Source organism: Semicossyphus pulcher, unplaced genomic scaffold (assembly GCF_022749685.1).
Source record: "Semicossyphus pulcher isolate SPU_LCO1_2020_fin unplaced genomic scaffold, fSemPul1.0.p SCAF_2, whole genome shotgun sequence".
Lineage (NCBI taxonomy): Eukaryota > Metazoa > Chordata > Actinopteri > Labriformes > Labridae > Semicossyphus > Semicossyphus pulcher.
In genome coordinates this window covers 18915324-18940233 of record NW_027211693.1, presented here as the reverse complement: position 1 = coordinate 18940233, position 24910 = coordinate 18915324, and the positions used below count along the sequence as shown (strand labels likewise).

At 41.4% G+C, this 24910-nt stretch overlaps 1 protein-coding gene across 9 annotated transcripts in view; it reads left to right on the top strand.

The window, feature by feature from the left end:
• The first annotated feature begins 13471 nt into the window (after positions 1 to 13471).
• The window catches only part of ahnak (AHNAK nucleoprotein), a 33413-nt gene continuing 21974 nt past the window's right edge, over positions 13472 to 24910 (top strand). For 7 of the 9 annotated variants that reach the window (XM_069669398.1, XM_069669399.1, XM_069669400.1 and 4 more), the window contains exon 1: positions 13472 to 13725. The gene's annotated coding sequence lies outside the window, so the exon portion shown is untranslated. Of the gene's footprint in view, positions 13726 to 20899; positions 20964 to 24910 lie in introns of all 9 variants that reach the window. The other 2 variants (XM_069669397.1, XM_069669396.1) reach the window with 1 other exon arrangement.

The window sequence follows — 24910 nt, the reverse complement described above, 5'->3', positions numbered from 1 at the left end:
GTTATTTAAGGACACAATGCGGCGATATTATAAATAATTGAAATGAAAGGCAGATATTAAAGTCGACCGCACCCTACTCAAATGCAGAAATGGCATCTTTCAGTGGCTACTTCTGCAAGTTGGTATGACTAAAGAAGAAATGATGTCTATTAAGAGGAATAGAACATTAACATTGCCACTTCCTTTATATAGGATGAGTCATTCTTTAAACAGACTGAATTGAAGCTACAAACGTTTCTCTTAAAGGTTGAGGAAAACGTTTTTCTTCAGAATGATCGTTAAACCGTGACGAGAAAGACTTTAATCGGACACACCCGACCGTATGAAAGTTTGTGCAACACTTTTCATCATTCGTTGTTGACTGTTTCCACACCTGCAGTCTGGCTTATCCTTTCACTTCTGCTATAACCGATTTCTTTGTCTCATTGTTTGTTCTACGTACAGTAGCCGCAGGTAAAATAGGACACCTGGACCTGCCCATATTATGAGTTCAGCTAAGGTATGACAGAGGGTTGGTGATGCACTTGGCTCAATCAGCTCACTGGATAAGTTAGATTCTAAAGTTAAAAAAGCTCTTGGGTGGATCTCTTTTTCTCTCTGACACACTCACACACACACGAGAGATGCAGGAGGAAGAGGTCTCCTCCAGCAGTGAGTCAGATGTGTCATTTTTTCCTTCTTACTAAGCATGATTACAGATCATTTTTGGCGCAACCATCTTTCACCATAGTGTTGAAGCGGGGAGGCCATTTTAGTTTTGCTCTGTGGTCTCATGGAAATCAGAAAATGGAAATGTTCCCACAACAGCGAAGTCCTTGAACACATGACTCACCCATCCTGTGGATCGTGGTGGAAGAGGGCTGTAACTTGAGCAAATAACTTCACCCACAGCATCGCAGCAATTACAACACGGCTGATGGCTAACCCTTCGATTGCTGAGGGAGTGGTGTTACAAAAGCTTTTTCATCCTGCAGTCAAATATGAAATTTAAGTTTCAAGGAACTCACGCACACACATACACAGCCTTAAGGCTCTTGAGGCAACCTCCTTATGCAGTGGCTGCTATATCAAGTTCCTATACTATCCTTGATGTCCTTTGTGTTTAGTAACTTCAGAGTTAAAAAGCGATCCACAAGAACAATACGCAATCTTGTGCCAACAGCAACATTTGCTCTTCCAGCCCTGCCAGCCTCGCTCCCCGCTTGCTCTTTATTTCTTGGCCACACACTCTACTTCCTTTCCCTTCCTCTTTCCCCGTCCTTGCTCTCTGGACATTTTTTTCATTGTCCGCTTACGAAAGGAGGGAGGAAGGGAGGGATGGAGGGGGGGGGGGGGGGGGGGGGGGGTGTTCTTAAAAGCAGTTGTAGCAGTGAAGACTACTTTTAAGGGAGGGACTCAGAGAGAGCCTGTATTGTTTCACCACACAGTGTCTCTGTGTGGCTGTCGGGCCCCCTGTAGGAGCTTTAGGCACGGTATGCATCTGGTGGTGCAGGACACACACATCTGGAAAAGAGTGGGGCGGTCTCTCGGTCGGTGGGGGGGCTTGGAAGGCCGAGGTGAACGGCTAACACTGGGGAGTACGAGGCTGAAATCCAACACAGAACCTCAACACATTGCAGATGCTCTCGTCAGAGAAATCCCCCTTCTATGGGTTTAGCATTTTGGTGACTAGAATGACAGACCGACCAGGAAGACGGTTATAATTAGACAGCAGAATGTGCAGATTTTTTTTAAGGTTGTTGCTGCAGCCACAAAGTCCTTAAATAGAAATTTTCTTGAGCTTCGGACATGTTTACGGCTCTGCTTCAGTTCCTGGGTTTAATGGCTGATACAACAGTGCGTAAGTCTTGTCAGCCGGTCGTGGGGGCGTCTCTAGGCGGACAGAAACAACACTCAGACACCACACATATACAGTCCCACCCGCACACAAGGTTTTATGGAGTTTTCCTTCGACTATAGTCTGGAGCTTGGCTTGTAATTCCAGTATCACACACTTAAATTGAGTAAAAGGAAAATGGATCCTTACTCAGCACTCGAGGGCTACTTCACCTTAATCGTTCCCTCTTTGAGCGACAGCCAGGGACATGCAAACGCTATAAACTGGAATACCAGCAAAAACAAGCGAGGGCTCATAGGAGTCAAGTGAGGACTCAAGTAAGGACTAACACATGTAAAACAGAGGAGCTATGGAAATGGCAACACAAATGCATATCTGCATATTTGTGTTGGATCTGTTCTGATTTAACAAGTGACCTTCAGCGACCTGGGTTATGCAGCGGGGAGAGTTTCATCTCATTTGTGCACTAAAAGGGGCGTGAGCTGCAGAATTCTCTGCCGTAGGCTAGCAAGACGCTGCATGGTGATTTAGTACTGGAATGGAATGAGTGAGGTCAAAGGTGAGGCTGCTGAGGGGAAATAGCTGGAGAAGGCAGGGAGAGACACGATGATATGATATAGTGACCAGCAGGCGCGGCCACATAACAATGCCTGCAAATAGCATGCGTATGTTCGAGCGGGACAGTCGTTGTTTAGAGAAGTGACGATGAATTACTTATTTCTTGGTAAGTTTGTGTTGCCCTGCGACGGAGTTTGCCAGTGTGTGAGAGTGCAGAGGAAAGTGCGTGACACAAGCAAAGAGAGGAGAGGTACAGCGGAGGGAAAACAGACAGCCCCTGCGCTTATGGACATGAAACCCCAGAGTTGCTTGTGGCTCATGTTACCAGAATCTGGAGGTGGGGCGAGAGGAGTGATGTTGTCAAACTGAAGCACAACTACAATACGCACTACCATGACTACCAACTGTACAAATATCGATCACTGTTGTGGAAGAAGCAAACTTCTGTAAAAAATGTAGTCAATGAAAGTATTTTTATACTAGTTAATTCCCTTATTTCGACATACTAGTTTGAGCACTTATCATTGTGCTTTGGAGATATTACATTTAGAAATTTCTCATAATAGCTTTGAACCGCTGTGTGGTTTTGGGTGTGTGCTGAACCTTTAATCCTCAAAATTGTTACTCATTACGTTCTCATGAACACACCTGAAATCCTTCCTAACTGTAAACCGGCACTTTGCAGGTATAATAACTCAAATCAGCTCGCTAAAGACATTGTTTCTGCCCCTTTAAACACTTTTAATAGACTTCTTCTTCCAGCAGTTTCTACCTGGATGAGCTTCCCTGAATAGAAAAAGTGTTACTTAACCCTGCTTGTGAATGGACAGACTGCCATTACATGTATTGACTTGCTGGTGGTTTTTACGATTTACATCTCAAACCCAAAGAAAAGCTTTGGAGTGTCGGAACATTAACAGCTATGACAGGAATGTGCAGCTCGGGAAGGTATCTGAAGCACAACAGATGGGAGGTGGTGAGCCACGGGGAGGAGAAACTCTTGCAAAACCCCTTATCGCTCGCTCAGATCAATAATTAAAGACAGGAAACAGTGAGTGATTGTCAGGCGATGTGAAGAGATAGATCATAAAGAGGAGTAATCAGATGCAAACACAGTATCAGTCACTCTGTTGCACCACTTTTCCAGGGGCTGATATGTTGAAACAATAGGGTATACGTTACACACCTAAAGCAAGCCGCCAGAAATTACTCTGACTGCACATTGTGACGACATTGGCAAGACAGAACCTGTGAAAGGTGTTCCCAGCCTCAGTGGGTTTAGATGAGTCTATAGTGCAGTCATAAAAAGATAGCATTGAAACGGGAAGGAAGGAAGAAGAGGGGGAGGGGGGGTCATCTTTACTAGAAAACAATAACAAACTTTGTGTCCCTTATTGTGTTACAAACTGCTTTGTGGCATGGATTATTTATCCGTACACACACACGGCATTGCTATGGAAACATGCCTGCAAGTACCTGCCCCCTTGCTTATTATGTTACTATAGCAGCCATCCCAGAATAGTCCCTCCCTCGTGTTCGTGACTCACAACTCGCAGTGGAAACCACAGTTCAATCTGTCTCTCATTCCCCTTTTGCTCCTTAAATTCTTCTCTGTACCAAAGGAACAGCTCGTCTCTCTGAATCATCAGCGCCTGTGTGTGTGTGCGCGTGACGGAGCACGCGCGCTGAGGGGGGAATTCCGTAAAGATTACAAATGATGAGTTACTATGGAGATGGCAAATATCAGGCGAGGTGAACTGAGTGTTGCAAGATAGTGTATCTTGAGTAGCTCGCACTGTCATTAGCTGCCTGTGTGTTCTTTGTGGGTGTAATCTCACTATGGTTACACTCAGCGGTTACTCTGAGGCCACTTTGTTTTGAGGAGCCCCAGCAAGCGGCCTGCTGAGTCACAGGGCTCCGGGTCAATGATAACACTAAATCACATGTATGGTAATACAATGCATTCAATATAACGAATGATTAATGTGCTAATTAAGTTAAGGGTAAAGTTTTCACTGCGACAAGGGGAGCAGGAACATTATCTCTCTGGTTTTGTTCCAAAGTCTTACTCATTTGCCTCGAAGATGAAGAAAATCCAATTATCAGCGCTAATTGAATTAAGTTCAGTTAAATTGGATCTTAAAAAGGAGCCTCACATACAGCGTTACCTTCACTTTCACAGCAGTTTAACAAGTCAGGAAATTTGCAGTTATATTAAAGGCTTCACTGGTGATTGGAAGGATTTTAAAAAGTGACGATCCTTAAAACAAAAGTTTTTTAATCGAGTTCAAATACGTTTGGAAATTGTGACAGAAACTTAAATGAAAGTAAGTCAAAAGCAGAGGATTTCTACTTTGTTATATCTAACATCATTATCAGATTATTATTACCGACAGTGGTGCAAGAAGTCTTCAGACCCTCTTTACTTTAGTAAACGTATCAATACCACACTGTGGAAATACTCCAATTAAAAGTTCCTGCATTTTAAACCTTACTTAACTAAAAGTATATACACTCACCGGCTGCTTCATTAGGTACACCTGAAAAATCGAATACAGTTCAATACAACAGCGCTGCCATGGATTCTGCTTTCATGAGGTTTAGTTTTTGTTGACTTTTGTTTTGTTGTCTGAAGTGTGTAAAGTCAATGATGGTTATTACTGAGGCCGAAGTTAAAGGTGCTGTTGTTCTGAACGACATTATATTGAGATGTGTCTTTAATTTTTTGTCCTCCCCTATTTACATACATGAGGGGGCCAGAGTATTAGGAACACCTCTGAATATAATGCAGCTCAGTACAGCCCCACCATTAATTATGACCCTGACACTGAAATATAATTGAATCAACACCTCTATGACAGCTTAGACAAAAGCCTGAACATTACAGGCAACATTAAAGCAAATCTTATGGCTGAGCTGGTGTATTGGATTACAATAGATTTTTTTAAGTGTACCTAATGAAGTGGCCGGTGAGTGTATACCATCAGTTTACTGTAAGTATTAAAAATAAAAGTCCATATCAGTATTTAGAATGCTTTGCATTAAAGTTACTTCTGGTCTAACAGGCATGTTTTTATTTTACTGCCCTTTAAATGAATCCTCAGAAAAAAATGTATTCAAAATCAGCAAATTTGGAGATACATAGTTTTAACTGCACAGGAAGGTAATGGAAGCTAATACAAAAGTTAGTTATAACTACAGAAGTCAAACAAATGTAGCAGTAGAAAAAAAACTATTTATTTATTATGTAATATCTGCTAAATGATTTTAGTGTAGAGTAAAAGCTGCAGTATTTCTTCCTGAAATGTAGGAGAAGTATGAAGTAGAAGTAGCACCACTGATTATATCCGTCAAGAGGCTGCATTTCTAAAGACATTCTAAGGAGATTAAACTACTGAAAACATGCTGTAAGGAAGTTCAGAATATTTTCTTCGAAACAATAATTGTATGCCTGTTCTCTTTCCTTTTGTTGTTGCGCTTCATTTGATTTCCATAAAATTCTGCTTGTGATACTAGATAGAATAAATACTAATGCTATGTACAAGTGTATGTACATTTGATGAGTCTGAACCCTTGTACTGCAAGTCCATATAGCGTTTTAATGTTTTTTTTTACGAGGAGAATCAGATCTTACCTGTGTAAAAAGGACAATGAAATAACCAGTAAGTGAACAAAGACAATTCAAAGACGTTAGAAGGCTGCGTTTGTTTTTACTGATCAAGTGGAAACTCTCGTCGGAACACATGATGTGTCCCTATTAGATTTGAGTGTTTTTGACTCATCTTCCACAATAGTGCTTTCATTCATTCATGAAGAACACAAGCGTGATCTGTAGTACATTTCCTTTGACATTCTTCGAAATTGACAATGCCTCTTTGACAATGTTTATCTGACTGGGTCTTCAGCGTCGGCTGCCGAGACACTTGTCACAATATTGACAATGTTGCATTGTGTATAAAAGCCTAATAAAGCTGGTATACAAAGATCTCTTCTACTTGCACACAGTACGGTTTGTGTTAGTGTCTTAATGTTTAAAACAATGATGTCTCCAGATGCAGACTGGACTGCTGAAAGACTTGAGTAAAGTGTTTTGACAAATGTAAACAACCATGAATGCAGCAAACAAGATCAGTGCAACACTGTAACTTACTGCATATAAAAAGTTACTGTCTTTACATTGCTGTTATTACAGTTGAGAGGTAATAAATAAGTCACACAGATACCCACAATTAGAAACTGACACATATAATTACAGAATCACTTAGGTCATTGGTTACGCCTTATAACCTATTAAACTCAATACTACTCCTAAATAAATGTCATGTATTCAACGTTCAAAAAAAGAAAAGATACGCAACAGAAAAAAAGGGAGTAATTAAGCTCGAGTTACATTCTTGAATCTGTTTTGGAATAAATCTCTTCTATTGTATCTCTTGTTTTCAAAAATTATTTTGATGACTCACAGAAACAGGCCGTTAGCCAAGAACACTGCTCGCATTGTCTGGATGTAGGAAAGAATTTGACTGGATAATTGTGACATTTTGCAAATATAATACAATAATTTTCTCTCTTTTCTCTAAAGCCTAACCTTTATGAGCGGTTTTCAAAACTATGGAAATCCTTGGTATAAAACTCTTTTGACAGTGTTCGGATAATCCTTTGTGTCTGATTAATCCCATGTTTCGCAATCAAATGTGCAACTCCCTCCCATCTGGCTCTTTTACACATCACGGGCCGAGCCAAGTAGTTGCTTAAGGAAATCTGATTTTAAATAACCATTAGATCCTCGAGTGGTGTCTCTTTTATTTAATCATATCACAAGTAACAGTTTTGCTCAAGCCGATGCCATGTGACTTCCCCTATCCTGCGGTGCGCATTAATCATACCCACACGCTCACACACACACACGCACACACACACACATTCAAGCGTCCATCCCCGTCTAATCCTCTGATTTTCCTCTGCTGTACAGTCTGAGCTGCCCTGTTTTCATTGTAGTCATGGGCTGTGAGTCATCGCTCGTCTGAGCCAAGCTATTTGCGCTGGTTCACACTGGCTGACACACCTAGGACCAGGAAACACACCCATTCCCACATATCCTAGTATTCAACTAAAGTGACCTGCCACATAACCGTGACAGTCATAGGGGATTCAGCTTGTGAAAAACATGCACTGGATATGCAAAACAGTCGAGACATCTCCATAATGTTCTGTTTTATTGCTATACCTCAACCTATACATCTCAAACACCTTACGTGTGTCTATCAGCATTATCTTCAAACACCTGCGGCAGATGTTTTTGGATTAAATACAGTTAAATCAAAGAATAACACAGACTTTTACCTCAGTTGACCCCTCAGTGCAAGAAAGAGCTCTTGGGTAATAGTAAAAGTGCACAAACATGGTCCTTCTGAGTAGTAAAGTGAAAGCTAGCAGCGAGAGTGTTTACTGTGGGGTTGTTATGTGACCATAAACATTCAAAACCTGCATAAAGGTTGTTGAAGAGCTCACAGTTCGAACAGGCATCCTGCTGTTTACGTGCGCACACATCATAGGAGTTGTCTGTCTGGAAGCAGCAATTGCTCTAAGCAGAAACTGTACTTCAAAAGCAACAAGGGCCACACCTCAGTGGCAAAAAGTCAAACCTGCAAGGAGCTGAGCAAACAGGTAGGTAGTAGGACATTAGATGAGGATAGTGATCCCTTTTAAATGATTCTATCTATTTCATTTAGTCAAAAAGCAGCATTTAAGACGACATGTGGACCTTATAAATTATCTCTGCAAGCAGTACAATGATGTAATAAATGTTGTCCACCTACGCACTCACAAAATATGTCTTTCAAACTTTCTTGGCCCTGCAGTTCTGTTTAAGTTTCGAAACATTTTCTCTGTCCTTTAACATTGTTTATTCAAAACACCGCGGCTGTGGAAAGAATAAGCAATACCGCGCGTCATGCAGCGCTCTTTATGGTCTCTGCTTATCTTGCACATGGTTGGTGTTACTCGCTCACTTTTATCTCAGCACGAGCACAATTACGGACGTATACACACACACGTGCACACACACGAACAAAGAGTCTTCTTCTTTTTGTCGGAGGGCTGCACCCTGTTTTTTAGAGAACACAAAATCAGAGCTGTCTTGACTCACAGCGGTGTAATGTGGTACATTAAAGTATGTGTCTGCGCATGTTCCAGTGTGTGTGTGTGCCACTCCCTGTTCGATCCCTTCAAAGCCACGCAGTAACCTCCTCTGTGTTTGCACTACTCCCTGCATGTTTGCTATTTCACCTCACTGAGCACGGGTGTGACATATTGATGAGGATATAAGGGGTGTTTCAAGGACTCCAAACATTGTTGGGAGAGGTGGAGAAGAACACACATAAATAATGTAAAGGTACATCGTTATACCACATGACATGCTGTCACATATATATCATATAAGCAGGATTTTTTTCTGCTGTTGTCAGGGGATTTAACAAAAGATTATAAAGTAGCCCAACTAATTAAGGAAAAAGTCTCAGCTGAAATTATGGCGTTAATTAAATAAATTGTCCCCTTGTTGAGTTAGCTGTTACACCGAAATATCATGTGTTGCAATCAAGCGTCAACCCTCCGGTGCTTAAAAAAAAAAGTCAAAACAGTGTCAAAAACTGGGATGAACATTTTTAATGCCTGCTGCAAATAATAGTTTAGTCTATATAGCTAATTATCCCACTCATGACAGCTGTACTGGGGTTTAATTTTTATATAATTTACCTTTTTTCAATTAATTTAAGGCTTAAAATCATGGGTGATAAGGGGCATGGGGGCTTAGCTAGAGTTAGCTAGCTTTCTGTTATATACCTCAATCACTTAACATGTTAGTGGCATCTAACCTGGTTTGCACTCACCATTCCTGGCTTGTTAGCTTGTTTCACTGTCATACACTGATATAGTTGTGGCAGCCCATGTAGAGGAGGCAGGACTGTTGTTGGCTTTTTCCTGAGGAGAAGACGGTGGCAGTGGTGATACACAGTTTGTTATGGTCACCCGCCTCTCAACCAACATCAAAGGTGTGTGCAAGCAATCGGTGAGTGCTCTAGGCTATGTTTCGCAAGCTATCTTAGCTTTTAGATTTTCCTAAAAAATCTACGAAACTAGTCAGCTTAACCACATATAGAATTCTGTCATTCTGTAGAGCAAATTGTCTAATTAGCAAACTATGATTTCCTTTAGCATATCTTCATAACTTAGAGTTTGCCAACCGCTTACTCATCTCCACTTAAAATGTACAGCCAGTTGGGATTGAGTGTGTGAAAAGTAGCTAGCAAGCGAGCTTAGCTAGGTCTAAATAGTCAGGATAATGGATTTATGGTTTAAATGGATAGCTTAAAGTAATAGATACACAGTTCCATAGTAGTAATGGATAAACAATTGAAATGGCTACTTAAAAGTAATGAAAAAATTGTTAAAATATAAAGAAGTAATGTTTGATATACATACAGGTAAAAGCTTAAGGATAAATGATTGGACTGGTTAGAAGTGAGAGACAAACAGTTAAAATAGCTAGCTAACAGTAATGGATAACACTTTGAAATAGCTAGCTAACAGTAATGGCTAAAAGGTTAAAATGGTAAGGAGTGAGAGATATAAAACAGTTGAAATAGCTAGCTAAAAGTAATGGCTAAAAGGTTAAAATGGTAAGAAGTGAGAGATGTAAAACAGTTGAAATAGCTAGCTAAAAGTAATGGCTAAAAGGTTAAAATGGTAAGAAGTGAGAGTTATAAAACAGTGGAAATAGCTAGCTAAAAGTAATGGATAACACTTTGAAATAGCTAGCTAACAGTAATGGCTAAAAGGTTAAAATGGTAAGGAGTGAGAGATATAAAACAGTTGAAATAGCTAGCTAAAAGTAATGGCTAAAATGTTGAAATGTTAAGAAGTGAGCGATAAAAAAAACAGTTGAAATAGCTAGCTAACAGTAATGGCTAAAAGGTTAAAATGGTAAGAAGTGAGAGATGTAAAACAGTTGAAATAGCTAGCTAAAAGTAATGGCTAAAATGTTGAAATGTTAAGAAGTGAGCGATAAAAAAAACAGTTGAAATAGCTAGCTAAAAGTAATGGCTAAAAGGTTAAAATGGTAAGAAGTGAGAGATATAAAACAGTTGAAATAGCTAGCTAAAAGTAATGGCTAAAATGTTGAAATGTTAAGAAGTGAGCGATAAAAAAAACAGTTGAAATAGCTAGCTAAAAGTAATGGCTAAAAGGTTAAAATGGTAAGAAGTGAGAGATATAAAACAGTTGAAATAGCTAGCTAAAAGTAATGGATAACACTTTGAAATAGCTAGCTAACAGTAATGGCTAAAAGGTTAAAATGGTAAGGAGTGAGAGATATAAAACAGTTGAAATAGCTAGCTAAAAGTAATGGCTAAAATGTTGAAATGTTAAGAAGTGAGCGATAAAAAAAACAGTTGAAATAGCTAGCTAACAGTAATGGCTAAAAGGTTAAAATGGTAAGAAGTGAGAGATGTAAAACAGTTGAAATAGCTAGCTAAAAGTAATGGCTAAAATGTTGAAATGTTAAGAAGTGAGCGATAAAAAAAACAGTTGAAATAGCTAGCTAAAAGTAATGGCTAAAAGGTTAAAATGGTAAGAAGTGAGAGATATAAAACAGTTGAAATAGCTAGCTAAAAGTAATGGATAAAATGTTAAAAGGGACAGCTAAAAGACATGGATGATATTAAATGATGTTAAAAGTAGCTAAAAATAACAATGGATAACCAGTTGAAATAGCTAGCCAAGAGTGATGGTGAAACGCTAAATAGCCATAGGTAATGGATTAACATTTGAAACAGATGGCTTAAGTTAATTAAATGTTTCGATAACAGAGCAAACAGTAATGGCTGTATAGCTTGAAGTTATGGTTGACTAACAGTTGAAATAGCCAGCTAACAATAATGGATAAGTGGTTGAAATACACGGCTAAAGACCTGGATGAATGGTTGGGAAGGCTGGGAATCACTATCCTAAAACTTTTTTGGAGTCACAACTCGTGTTATAATGGATTAGCTGGTAATGTTATCAGTAATCCTGGCTGGATTTGTCTGAGGCACCGCCCCAATATGTCTCTGTCACAACAGCTCATACTTTTTCTTCTTTTATTTCTCCAAAACACTAAAACAGACACACAGACACATTCAGCTAATAACTCTTATGTGTATGTGTAATGTATTGAGATAAAAGCGTAAACTAAATAATATTCTCCAATACAGCACAGCACAATACAATATTGGAGATGAGTTAGGCAGGGCCCTGTTTACTTTGGCTGGCCCTGCATCAGAGCTTGTAGAGACAAAGCCTGTGCCTCTGTGCCAGCGGAAATGTGCAGAGCAGGAGGAAAACTGGAACATCATTTAGTACATCATGGCTCTCTAATGTATTCTTAAATTTCTTGTTATAACAACAGACTGTAGGAGGAATATAGCTACAACATAAGAGTTCCGTTAAAAATCTTTCATGTGACACTGTTGCATGTGGCTGTTACAAATCCTCAAGGGAAGAGGGTTTTACTGACTGACAATGAGATTAGCTACTGTTACAATAGCTTCCTATTGTTTATAACTTAAATAAAAAAAAGAAAAATGATCAACTATGTGAATCATGCGCTGAAAACCTTAAATACTTTTAAAATCCCAAATTGACTTAGAATAGTTGAACGTAAAACACGGAAGACTATTTCACACAGAGGTTCTGCAACAGTGCCCCAACAAGCTCCGCCATTATGCTGCCTTCATACTTTAACACTGAACCAAACAGTGCTGTCATATTGCTGTCTCAAGCCCTTTTCCCACTGGTGGGTTTTTGCTTAGTGGGAAAGGCAATCGGCATTCAGACCCGGTCAAATGACTCTGTGGTAGACCCGGGTAATTATCGCTCCGATCGGCATTGATGGGAACACAAAACCTGAGTCGTCACGCTAATCTCCGCTACAAATTCCGCACATCTCCGTCCAAGCACCACTCGAACATCGTTCCATATTTGTCGCCACCGAGTTTGATAAATAGACTCAATGAGAAATAGATACAATAAAGACCTAACCACTGTAACATCTTCACTGTTCTCTAACCCTGTTTCCAGTGCGTTTGTGACGTCAGATGGTGACACAGCAGAAAAAAGGCCGAAAGCAGGATACTTCACTGGCAATGGGAAAAGAGACAATCGGCATCTATAAGCAGGTCTTCTCGGGTCTGAAAAACCCACGTCAACGCATTAATTTTGGTGAGAAAGCGTAATCAGTGTGTGATTTTGACATTTAAACTGGCACGTGTCCATATGTGAAGCTTGCACTGTTTGTTTACATGTCGCGCCTGTTGCTTCCACAACACTGAGTAAAATCCCACAGCAATATGACAGCATTGTTTGATTATGTAAGAGGATAAAGGCGGCATCATGGCGGCGCTTCATTAAGGCGCTGTAGTGGAATAACTGCGTAAAACAGGGCTGCTGCAGTGAGACCCGGTTCATGGTGGGCATTGTTATAACAAAACATTTGACAATCTGAGCTCACACACTTTGCCTTTTGTATGTAAGTGAGGGACTCACTCCTGAGTCATTTTGTTAATGATAACTTTGTGTCAGTTTGTGTACAGTATTGTGAATGCTGTAATGACATGTTTATGTCATTCCATCATGTGATACTCATTTAGTGGTGTGTTAATCTCTGTACTTCAGTCTTGTGCTAAAACGGGAAACAAGGAAAAAAAAGGAAAACTTTGTAAAGTTTATTTCTTTGTTGCTCACTTCGACATTATAACAACTTTTGATGAAAGCATGCGTCAAAAGAGCAAACAGCTTGGTGATAAATGTAGCCACATTTAGACATTAAATGTAGATAGAATATTGTGAATTGACATCTCTTTTTACTTCTTCTAAGTTACTTTTCCTGTTGCATTTCATCGGAGCCCTCTGTGAAGCAGTGGGTGGTCCCAAGGCTGCAGAGAGCCACTCCCTCGCACCGGTCCCCTCCCCGGCATTCCCCTCCCTCTGCAAACCAGGAGCCCTACCCAGCTCCCTGTTCAAGCACTCTGCTCAGCCCAGAGGAGCAGCCACACAGAAAAAAAGAAGTTTAAATCAACTTTCAGAAGAGGAGGGAGGGAGGGAGAGAGGGGGCAGAAAACGCCCTGGAAATTTCGTTGATCAAGAAATAGGAAAAGAGTGACAGAATCCTGACACACTGCGAGGTTGTGACTGGAAGAAGTGCTCTTTCTTGGGCTGGGGAGAAGGGGAGAGGACACGTTTTCAAGGATGCTCAAGCTGGTGTGAGGCTTCTTGAGCGCTCCGACTGCGCACAGGTAGATATGCACTTTTATTCTTTTCTGTAACTGAATTAAATGCTTTTTGTAAACTTTTTTTTCTGAGTGAAAAATGTTGGCTTCAAACTTAATGGTGCTGAAACAAAGCAAATGAACTTCAATGAGTCTGCCTTAGTATAAGCTGCTAACTTTTAAAAAAGTTATCTGTACAACATTGCTGTGATATTCCATTGAGCTTTATGGCGAGCGTGTGTATCAGTGGGAAGATTACAGTCACTTTGTCCTACTTTATTACATGTGGTTATCTCCTGTGGCATCCTACGGTTTTTTCCTGAGGAAAAGTTTAGATACAGGAGTTCTTTTCATGAAGAGAAAACATGTATTATGACTTTAGTGTTTTTAAGTGGTGAAGTGATTTTTTGTGACCATCCTAAGTTTTAAATGCTGATTTAAAATAGCACAGGACATGAGAAGTGGGTGTGTACCCGCAGCTACCACATGAATGCAGAGAGAGTTGCGCACTTCACTTTTCCTCCAAGTGCAGCAAAAGTTTTTCTTATCCAACGTGCGGATGAGTGCTAGAAAGAAAGTGTATCAAATTATGATTTTAGACTTAAGAGGTTACACCCAAAATCACTCTGTTTGTGTAGTGATTGGACTGTTGTGCAACGTGGATGTCTTTTGCATACACGTAATCCCCAGTCTTTGGGATAGCAGACTTTTGTTTAGAGCTGGAATATCCTACACACTGCATTAAAAGTTGAATAGAGAAAGCAGTGGAGAGATTAAAGGGTCATGTTGTTTGCTTTGATGTTATCGTTCAGGTGTTACTCTTATCTCTAACGCCCTTTGCTGAGACTTTTAAAAAAAGTTAAAGTAGCTTTACTTCCCCATTGAGAGGCCGCAGCAGCCAGCTAGGGTGTGGATTCCTCTCCTTCACCTCCCTCCACCCCCTCCTTTTTTTTCTCCCTCCCTTCTTGCTTCGCTGTCTCCTCACAGAGGCACACCCTTTACAGCCAAAAAGAAAAAAGGAAAAAAACCCATACATGCTGCAGACGGCCGTCACTGTGGGTCATTACAAACACATAGAAAAGCGCTTTATGCTGTTTTAAAGGGGTTTGAGCAATATAAAAAGTACTGATGAGAACTTTTCCACTGTTCCGAAGTTTGATGTTTAATTATGAGTCATCTTGGGTTATGAAAATCTTTATAATGCAGTTTGCTGTTGTGGAATGCGTTGAACTTGTCTGAAGGTCCCTGATATGATATGGACGGGTTTTAAAAAGATGTACCTTCTTCTGAGCCTGTGCTGCGTTAGACAAAGTTGAACTATCACCTCGGCATGTATATAATTTAATCTTGAATTCTTGGATGTAGGTGATTTCTCTGACTTTCTTTTACCTTGGGTGTCTTAACCTGGGCTCAGGGCCAGAGTGTGCAGGGGAGGAGAGAGGGAGGGGGTGAAGCAGGGAGGAAGACGGGGAAAGAAAGTCAGGGAGTGAGGGGGGATGGGCGGGGCGGGGGCGAGGAGGGGAGTAATGGAATGTAGTGGTTTGGAAAGACAAGCTAATTGAAACCAGGTTTGGGGCTTAGAGGGGGGAGCTTAGGCTTCGCACATTTGGAGAAAGAGAGAAACAAATTTAATGTGCCCGAAAAGTTGAGACATTAGTCTGCCTGACTTACGAACGCATTTAAAGCATAAGCTGCATCTGTCCAGGTGTGTGTATCATCACATAATCCTGTCTGCGTTCGATGTGTTTTTGTTAAAGGTGAGGAAGAAGCAGACCAGGTATTATCCTTTGTTGAATCTCGGTTGAAAGTCAATTTTTCCTGTATGTGTGTGTCGTTGCTTGTCCTCAGCAGCTCCCTCCTGCCACACCCAAAAATCATTTCAGTGCAGTGTAAGCGAGAGCTGCTTTTCGCTTCCTCTGCACGGTCTTTAACACAAGTCGCACTTACCTCGTGGCGAGCGCCCCACAGCTGTAAATGACATGGCATTTTTCAAATTGCTCTTGTCAAGGTGATTGATTGTGACGCACACTTCTTCAAATGGTAACACAAGGCTAAAAGGTGTTTGGGTGGGAAGTCATTATTTGAGATATTACTTGTTAAACATTCTTAGCATTTGAAATATTCATGTTTTACTCAGGAAATATATGCCCCGAAGACTGTGTTAAATGTGACCGCACGTGTGAAGTTTTGCTAAGCACAGGTATAAACCTATACAAACATAATAAATATGGATCATATATTTCAAGCGCTGAAACTTTCACAACTGGTTCCTGACTGTCAGTAGCTTAGAGGTTTGTCGGTTAATATGCCCTCATCTTGGCCTGGGGCGGATTCTGTTTGCTTAAATTCCTGCACTGTCAACCAATGCAGCAGAACAGAGGCTACATTATGCTGTAACCTTCGGCAGAGTGAGACGTATGGTATTCCAGAAACCACACTGTACATTTTTTGAAGAAGCCTCATTGATCAAATCTCGCTCAGTCATGACAGCCGACGTGCACAAACTGTCACTAATTTTGCTGCGCTTGCCGGCAGTATGACAAACAGCACTTCTTGCTAGCCTGGAGAAAAGGACGTGCCTTGTGCCTGTTAGCTAAACCGTGTTAAGATATTTATCACAGAAGCACTATATATTCTCGCCCCGGTGACTGACAGGACAGACGCGAGGAGCGGTGTTAGTCAGCCGTGCCACTGTGAAACGGAAAGAAACTGGTCTCGAGCACACTTCCTCTGCCATTTCCTCATGGGTTTGTTGAGTGGGTGGTTGGAAGGAGGGACCGCGTGGGGAGGCGAAAATAGGGAGGTGGACGTATTAAGTTAGCTGAAGGAAGGACGGGTGATTGTAATCAAACTGTAGCTTATTTATTTTCACACTTCGAGGCAAGGTTGGGCTCTCAGTCATCCTGATGTTCACCTACAGATTGCTTACATAAAACAACAGCAGTTTCAGTGAGGGAAGTTTAATGTTCCTCCAGCTGCAAATAAACATCTAACTGTAGAGTGCCATTTTAGAAAGTCTTTCTATGCAGCCACTCCCTTCTCATCCATCCAGCGCCGCTTTGGAATGTTTCAGCCTGTCCTCAGTGTGCACTGGGAAGCACCTATCATCAGCATTACTCGCCTTGAGAAATAGTGATTTAAGAAGTATGATGATACAGTCATCACAAGCGCACATAATACCCCTGTAGGTCACACCCATGCACATGCATGCGATCCAGATTTGTTTATTGCAGCTTAAAGTCTGGTGGGACTTTTGCAAGCATGGGACTTTAAAAGGGTGTGAACTGTTTTTCTGATAAGCAAATCACTTTCGCCAGTGCTCTGCCAAACATCTGCGACACTAAATCATGAAAAAAAAAACCGTCTTACACAAATGTTGCTGCACAAGTCAGTCTACCTGCCCTCCCATTTACATTCTACCAACCGCCCCAGAAATGTTATTATGTTGCCCCCGCGCACCGAATGACGCGCAGCACCTGTTACACAAACACTATTTGGAATGAGGCAGCCAAAATGTCAGAGCTTGGAATGTAAATTTAGAAATACATTCAGCTTTGTTTAGATTTGCTTTATCTGGCACGAGATAGACGAGGATGGCACTCTTCACAATCCAATGCTCTCTCTTACGCTGTGCTTATGCTTCGAGTTCCACGCCTAACACATGTTATGTCTGTGTATACAATCTGCTGCTATGGTGCCATCTAGACCTCATCATAACCTTCGTGTCTCCCGCTTCATGATTGGACTTGCATTCGGGCTTGTTACAACAGCAGCTGCGGAAGACTGAAACAAACCCAGACTAAATTGTGAAATTAAACTGAGTTCAAATTAGGCGGTTCAATAGCGTGACCCAGATAAGTTTGCTATGAATGTCTGTTAAGAGCGTGTGACATCTATCTGTGTAAACTAGCCTCTCCCCTTTCTCTGTGTGCTAACTAGTTATGCCAGTTTTAATATTTGCATCCTCAATAAGTTATTCTGCATCTCATGAGCCATTTTTTTTTTTTTTAACCGTTGCTTAACGTTCTTGGCACTGAAACGTTGTGTAGGCACCACCCCAGAATCACTTCTCATTTCACAACTTCAGCTCCAGACAAAATGTTTTGTTTCATTTTTGCAAAAATGTAATGTTTTCTTTTGTATGGCCCGATATTACAGAGTCTCAGAGCAGTTTCTTAGTTCATGAGAAGACATGAGCACATGAGGAAAAAATTGAAGAAACCTCGAGAGAGGAAATTCAAAGTGAGATCCTCCCTTCTCGGCTGTCTCGGGGTGTAGTAGAGAACAATGAGTAATGATAGGAGCCGTGATCTGGTGCTTACAGCCTTTTACAACAATGGAACCTTTAGTTTACTTACATGAACATGAGGTTTTATGTGATTTACATGAAAGTAAAGTCATTCTTGATGCGTGCTCTAAAGCAACCGCTGCTCTTGTTGTTTGCGATCTTGTGAGTTTTCTTCATTTTTCCATTTTGTGCAAAACTCCTGCCAAAGTCACAATGGTTTAATCAGCAACAGGCTAAGTTGGCGTCAGTGGGCAGGCTCTGGTCTTATGCAGAACTTGTGGTGTGGTTTACGGCTATGTGGACTATGGAGTGCAGAAAAGAACCATTTATTATGACGCGCATTCCTTTTATATGCGTCACACATGCATGTCCTATCTGCGTTTTTGAGGGGAGAGTGAACCTACGCTGGGGCCTGCTATGTCTCCTTCTGTATTTGTTGTACTTGCTACAATGGCGATAAAGGAACAGGGAGTCCATTCTGTTTTGGCAACATGACTGATTTGGTCACTGTGCCTCCCTTCTCTTTCCCTCTCCTCACTGAGGCCTTTTTATTTGTTCATAATCAAATCTTATCGCTCACCAGCACTGCTGCGCCTGATTCACTTAGGAGTGAGCTTTAATCATTGACACACTGCTCTCTGTTTTCTGTTCACCAAATTGATTGGATTTGCCTGGTTGATTGACTAGAACTACTTTGATCACTTTACAGTGTGCTGCGACCCACTTAAAGATAGACAGTGAAATATTTAACAGTCTTGGTATGTTCCCTTGAGGCAGATGACACACCTGAGGTGATGAGGAAAGTGATAGCAGTGAGAAGTAGATTTATGTGTGTTGGATCTACCTGGAAAATAGGTGGAGCCAACAAAAATGATGTTGACAATGAAGGCGAAATGAGATCCTGTGTTGCTTCTCAGCTTTCATTTGAGAGAGTTTACATGGTGTTGTGAAACGTGCATATTTGACTGAACGTGGTGTTCTTGTTTATCTGAGCAGAACCTGGAGGTTTGGGGGGGGGTACTCAGGGTAGGGTGCAGGGTGGGCAGCACAGATTGGAGCCAGAGTCAGAAAGAAAGAGGACATTTCTTTGGAGTTAGTCACTGTGGGGAGAGGCTGGGCTCCCTTCCAGCTGGCCTGACGGCTCTATCAAGGAATGTGTGAGACTAGAGGCCTGGGTGGGGCCGTGCACTGAGCTGCTCCCTCCGCGAGCCGAGCGCAGAGGCAACGCGACGCGATCCGCCTCGTGGACTGTGCCGTGGTATTTCTACTCCTCAACACGGCATGTGTTTGTATTTTCTTTCCGCACTGTTGATGACCACACTTGACCCTGACGTGCATGCACACGCTGGTGTTTATGAGTGCGCTCTTACCAAGGCATTGCAAAGGTGAAGCAACCTGAGTCTTATCTTTTTAGTTTGTGAGCTCAGATAAGGCCACTGTAAAGAATTCTAAGGGCATGAGACCACTGGATGTTACATCACATTAATTCTTCCAAAAACAAGTCATAAGCTCTTTTTCACCACTTTTCCAATTAAATTTTAGACTGCAGTGATCAAGACTAATCCTCCTCATCTCACAATACCTTTAGATCCATTGAAGAATATACGTTTGTCCTTCAGTCAGCCCCTCACCTGAATAACTTCCGACATGGCAGTCTGATTAATACGTCTCTGTAACAAGAGTACGGGCTAGATAGTGTACACAGCTGCTGTGGCGTAAGTCTCTCTACACAAACATAAGGACGACCCCTTATTGGCCGGCATTTATCTCAGCTATGCCACATCTATTTCAGTATACAACCTACTTCTAAAAAGACAATCAGCAACATTGAATTCCAAAGCAAAAAAAAAAGAGTTTCCAAAGCTTTTCACCAGAGAACTAACTTTCTCCCCGACTGTTTAGAGCCTCACAAACACAGCTATTGGGCATAATTTTCAACGAGGTAATGAACAAGGCTGACTGTGGAGGGGGAGGTTAATGACAGGGTTGGAGAGGCTGTCTCGGAAGAATTTTCAGAGGGACATGTTCCCACCGGCAGATGCCTGTCTGTACACACATCAAGTCTGGTTCTGTTTGTACTGGGGCTGACAAAGGGAAGGCTTTGTTTCACAATATGCCGGTGGGTTGAAGCAATAATCCTAGTAAGTCCTGTAAGATTTTGGGCTAGTCACAACGGGTAAAAGTAAGATTGACTTGGAATGCAGAAACACACAAATAATGTATACAGTTGCATCAGTGATCTGTTGCTTTATTTGCGTCTGTTATACTGCTTTGGTTTTATACGATACTTTGCAGTGCAGTCTCGTCTCACAGTCCTCACCAGATAAATTAAACTACAGCAGAGGGGTTCAAAAGCATATTTTAGTGTATGTATACTTTTAAATTCCCCTTGAACTAATTTTCTTGTTTCGTCAAACTGAACTGGACACAGTTGCGGAGATAGTGTGTTAGATAGTGTGTTCGTCTTATCTTCCCATCTCCACAAGTGAAGGCCACACCAAACAAGTACTTGGATTTATTGACTTAAAAGGAGTCTTTTGCATAATTACCTGCAGGGTCAATACTGCTACTATTTGGTGGTTAATTATTAAAGACTCTGAAGGCTACAATCGGCCATAGAAGGTCCAATGAGAATGTGCTTGACTGTAACCACGTTATAGTATATGGCTTTGTGCATCATGTAGGGACACACCTCTTAATGCAACCGTGACTTGTATACAAGGATGCGTTTCTGCCTTACCTGATGCTGAAATGTGTAACTGCACAAGAGAGCAGCATGATGAATTCAGGGTTTCTTTAGTACTGCCCATGATATTTGTTGGAACTTCTTAACAGGAGCCAAAAGATATTTAATGTTATATTCAAGTCTTTCTTTGTCACATTAGCTAAATCCTAATCTTGCTTCGTCAACAGAAGCCAAGAATAAAAGAAGCACAGCATCAGACTGAAGCCCTTGGCCTTGCTTGAGCAATCCGAGGTAAGCTTTCTTAGAAATACTTAAAGACATGCACGACTCAAAACTAGATTTCTTATAACCCATCACACCACACCAAGACCATCTAGTCAGTGTCACCTTCGAACAGCCTTCTATTATGCGGCTGGATGCCAAACCTCTATCGGAATGTTTGTTGCAAAGCCTCCTTTGAACCTGGAGGTCACGCCACCACCATTCAGCTGTGAACAGGCCTGCCTTGTGGAAACCTGACACTTGGCTGCTTCTGCTCCTGGTGCGTCCTCTTTGCACCCCTCTTTCCTCCCCCTAGACGCCACCTGTTCCGCTCGAACCCCTTTCCCCTTCTTATGAAACAACCCTCTGAAAAAAGCCTGCCAAGCTCACGCTGTTTTAACTGTTTGTAGTCGGCAGCTGTGGACGATTTATTCCTCAGGAGCGGAGGGAAAGCTAGAAAAAGCAGCAATGCTAAACCCGAACCGTATGCAGGCAGATGACAGACCATAAGAGAGGCGTATCTAGAAATGCTCTGTGGTCGCACTCTAGTTAACAGAAGCTTTTGTCTGGCTGGCTGTCCCCACGCCTCCCCTTGCTTAGCACATACCAGGCCATAATAAAACATGAAAGATAAACAAGCTTAACGGTCTCCCTCTGCATCCATGGTTCCCTTTTGTAGAAAACTCTTCTGCTCTTTCGATATACAGTACTTTGGATGATGTCACTCATTAAATGAAAGAATATGTCACATCACCCTCAGGTATGTCAGGGAACGGGAAAGAATAGAGGACTGCTTTATTGTCATGTTGCGCTTTGAGTCAGACTGCCTGCATGTCTTATGATCTCAAGAACAGAGACTTACTTATTAAGCATCTGTTCACAACACAAATATTTTCTAACCATATGATCTTTGATAAGTTACCCGCCTCAATTATTTCTATAAAAGGTTATGCTATTGCTAAGCGTGTAAAGAGGGGGATTCTTATGCTTGAGCCTGAGTTTTATAAAGAGTATACAAAGTCTTTACATTTTTCTGATGCCCTTTGCACAGCATCAATTTGTAAGCTGTTGAGGAAAGTCTTCAGCGCTAGCCTCGTATTTCCACTTGGCTTTTTTCTTTCCCCTCTTACCGTTAACTTGAAACAGTTTCATAACCGTTCTGCTAAACTTTTTCATTTGCTATCTTTAATTTTTTTTTATCGTTTCCTCAAACCCTCCATCTCTATACCCTCCTTCCTTCCGTCCTATACTGCTGCGAGCCTCAGCTCCTTCCTGCAGCATGCTGCCAGAGATATGTCAAGGCTGTGAGAAGGACTGCTCAAACACAGTAGTTCCCTCTTGATCACAGAGAGCATCAGAGCAAGGGTAACATGTGGGCGGTGGGAAAGAAGTTTAAATTTGAAAGGCAGTTATGTATGATAACACATGGATAAGAGAACAGGATGAGAGTCAGTATGTCCTTAGGTTATCCCTTTGTGTGAGGGATCGAGAAATGAAAAAGAAAAGTGTTTTCTCTCCCTTGCTCTTGGGGAATTTTGTAAACACATGGATGCTGCCCTCGCTTCCCTCTGTGAGCCTGTCTTTTTTTTTCTAAAGGCCTCATCCAGCCAACAATAATAAGTGCCTTGTTTGAGAGTTAAAATGCTTCATCCCCCCCCTGCCCCCACCAATGCTGCATATTTCTATGCAAGCCCTGCAAGTGAGGAAACCACGATCATGTGAACAGTTTGTTAGCTATTTCTGTCTGTTTCCACAGACTGAATCAGAAGAGGAGGTGGATGTGTAAAATGAGCCGCATTGTGACCCATGGGGAAAACAATTTATATTGGTTTGGTCCAAATACTCTGAACTCTTAAGATACTATCACTGGTTATGTTGGTTGACCTGAGTGAAATTTGATCATGAGTTAAATGCGTAAAATTGTGCCTGTGGCACTGAAAGCTATCCTGTTTATCCTTTCCTCTCTCACACTTCTCAACTGTGTTTGATCCAGATAATTTTGCAGGTAGATTCACTTTACTAGCCTCAGTCAAGTCACATTGAAATACACAATGAGACTGAGAGAGGGAGAAGGACAAGAAATAGAGAGAGAGGTGAGATTAGGTTGTAGATGCCTGCTGGTGGTTGGCGTCATCTTTGCATTAACACTTTGCTATCTTTGGTATTATCACTCTCAGAGCCCTGGTCCTTGTTATTCAGTCCTAAGAGTCTGCAGGAAAGCTATTTTGGAGAGGGGGTTTAATATGACCTCAAAGCATTGCATGCATTTTCCAGTATTCCCAATAACGCTAGACCAGTCTATTATTGACTTGTGTTAATTGGTGCAATGCATGTGTTGTGCCCTTGGGCAGGGACCAGCAAACTGGAGAGACTAGTTTGCAAATCTCTTGGCCTTCCTGCTTGATAATACTAATCAAAAATCTGCTTTGTTAATGGCAGGAATACAGTGTTAACAGGAGATAAAACAGATCGCAAGCCCTAACACACACCTGTACTCTACATGCATCCATTATTGTTGGTGTCCCATGCAGCGAGCAAAAACATCACTGCTGTTGTCTTCCAACCGTCTTATTTGTTTGGAATAGTATTTATTATTAGTTTGGCAACATTGTGTAGGGTAGGTGGCAGTTGACTGAGTAATACTTGTTACAGACCCCTTTAAACAAGTGTTTCTTTCTCCATGTATAAAGTCCTGGGCAGCTTGTTATTTAGGTTTTTTTTTAGTAATTTCAGAGATGGGACTGCTTCCAGAAACATCTACAGCTGTAGAGGAGGAGGAGGAGGAGGAGGGGGAGGAGGGGGAGACGTCTGAACAGATTAACGACTTAAAAAGTGAAGCAGATATTGAAGAAGGAGATGTTTTCTCCTTGTGTTTGTTCGTAATGTTTTAGTAATTTCTTCTCAGTTCAAAATCTGTTTGTTAGTGGTGTTTATGAATCACATGATGTTTGTGACATCCCCGCCAATCACCCCGAAGTTGTGTCTTGCAGTGCTTTGAATGAGTTTGAAGCAAAAAGGATATTACAAGAAAAATCTTCAACTGTCCCTTTCTAATTTGGTTTCTGGTTGTCAAGTCCATCCCACACAAACACAGGCAGCCAGTCAGCACTGTGACTCATTTCCTGTGTCTTTTGTGCCATGCAGTGTGTAGTCTTTTGGCATTTTTATTTGCTGATGCCAGGCAAAAGGACAATTTGCCTAAATCTACTAAAGGGCTGATCACTTTGATGTGTTAAGCTGCACCAGGCAACAGCAGAATGATTCCCTTTCAGCATTACTGTGATAATAGAGCTTTGTAAGTGTCTCATGTTGCAGATAATTCAGCAAAAAGTTTCAGTGCTATCAAATGCGGACAAAACTGAAATCAAATGCTCAAGCATTGGATGCAATTACAGCACTCTGATTGACAATAGCTTTTTGAAGGAAACAAAGATCTGCGTTGTTTTGGATAGCAGGCAGCTTTTCTTACACAGCTCTACTTATTATTAGATTATCTGTTGTCACTGCACCCTCTGAAAATGTAGTTGTTGTTTTGATCGGACCAGTTGCTGCGTGGCAATAGTTGGGGTGATAGAAGGGATAGTCTTTAAATGTCAAGTTTGGGGTTTTGGTCCGTAAGTTTACATGTTCATGCAAAGAATCTTTGATTAAGACACTAAAACCCAAGATTCTCCTGATGAACATGTGAGGGAAAAATGTCCCTTTGGACAACAGTGAGTGAATGCCAAATTATTGTCTTGTAAAAACGTGCGAACAATTGCTGGCTAGCTAGAGACACATGACTCTTTCGTGTAATTGTGGGTTGTGGATAGTGGTCCTATGGGTAGGACAGATCAGCCTGTTTGAAGAGGCAGGTTTGAGAATGGCATAACGTCTTACAAATGTCTGTAATTGCTGAAAATGTGTTTACTACAGTGCACAGATATAGAAAAGCCAAGCTGTAAACTGTCTTAACAGGAGCTGACATAAATACAGTG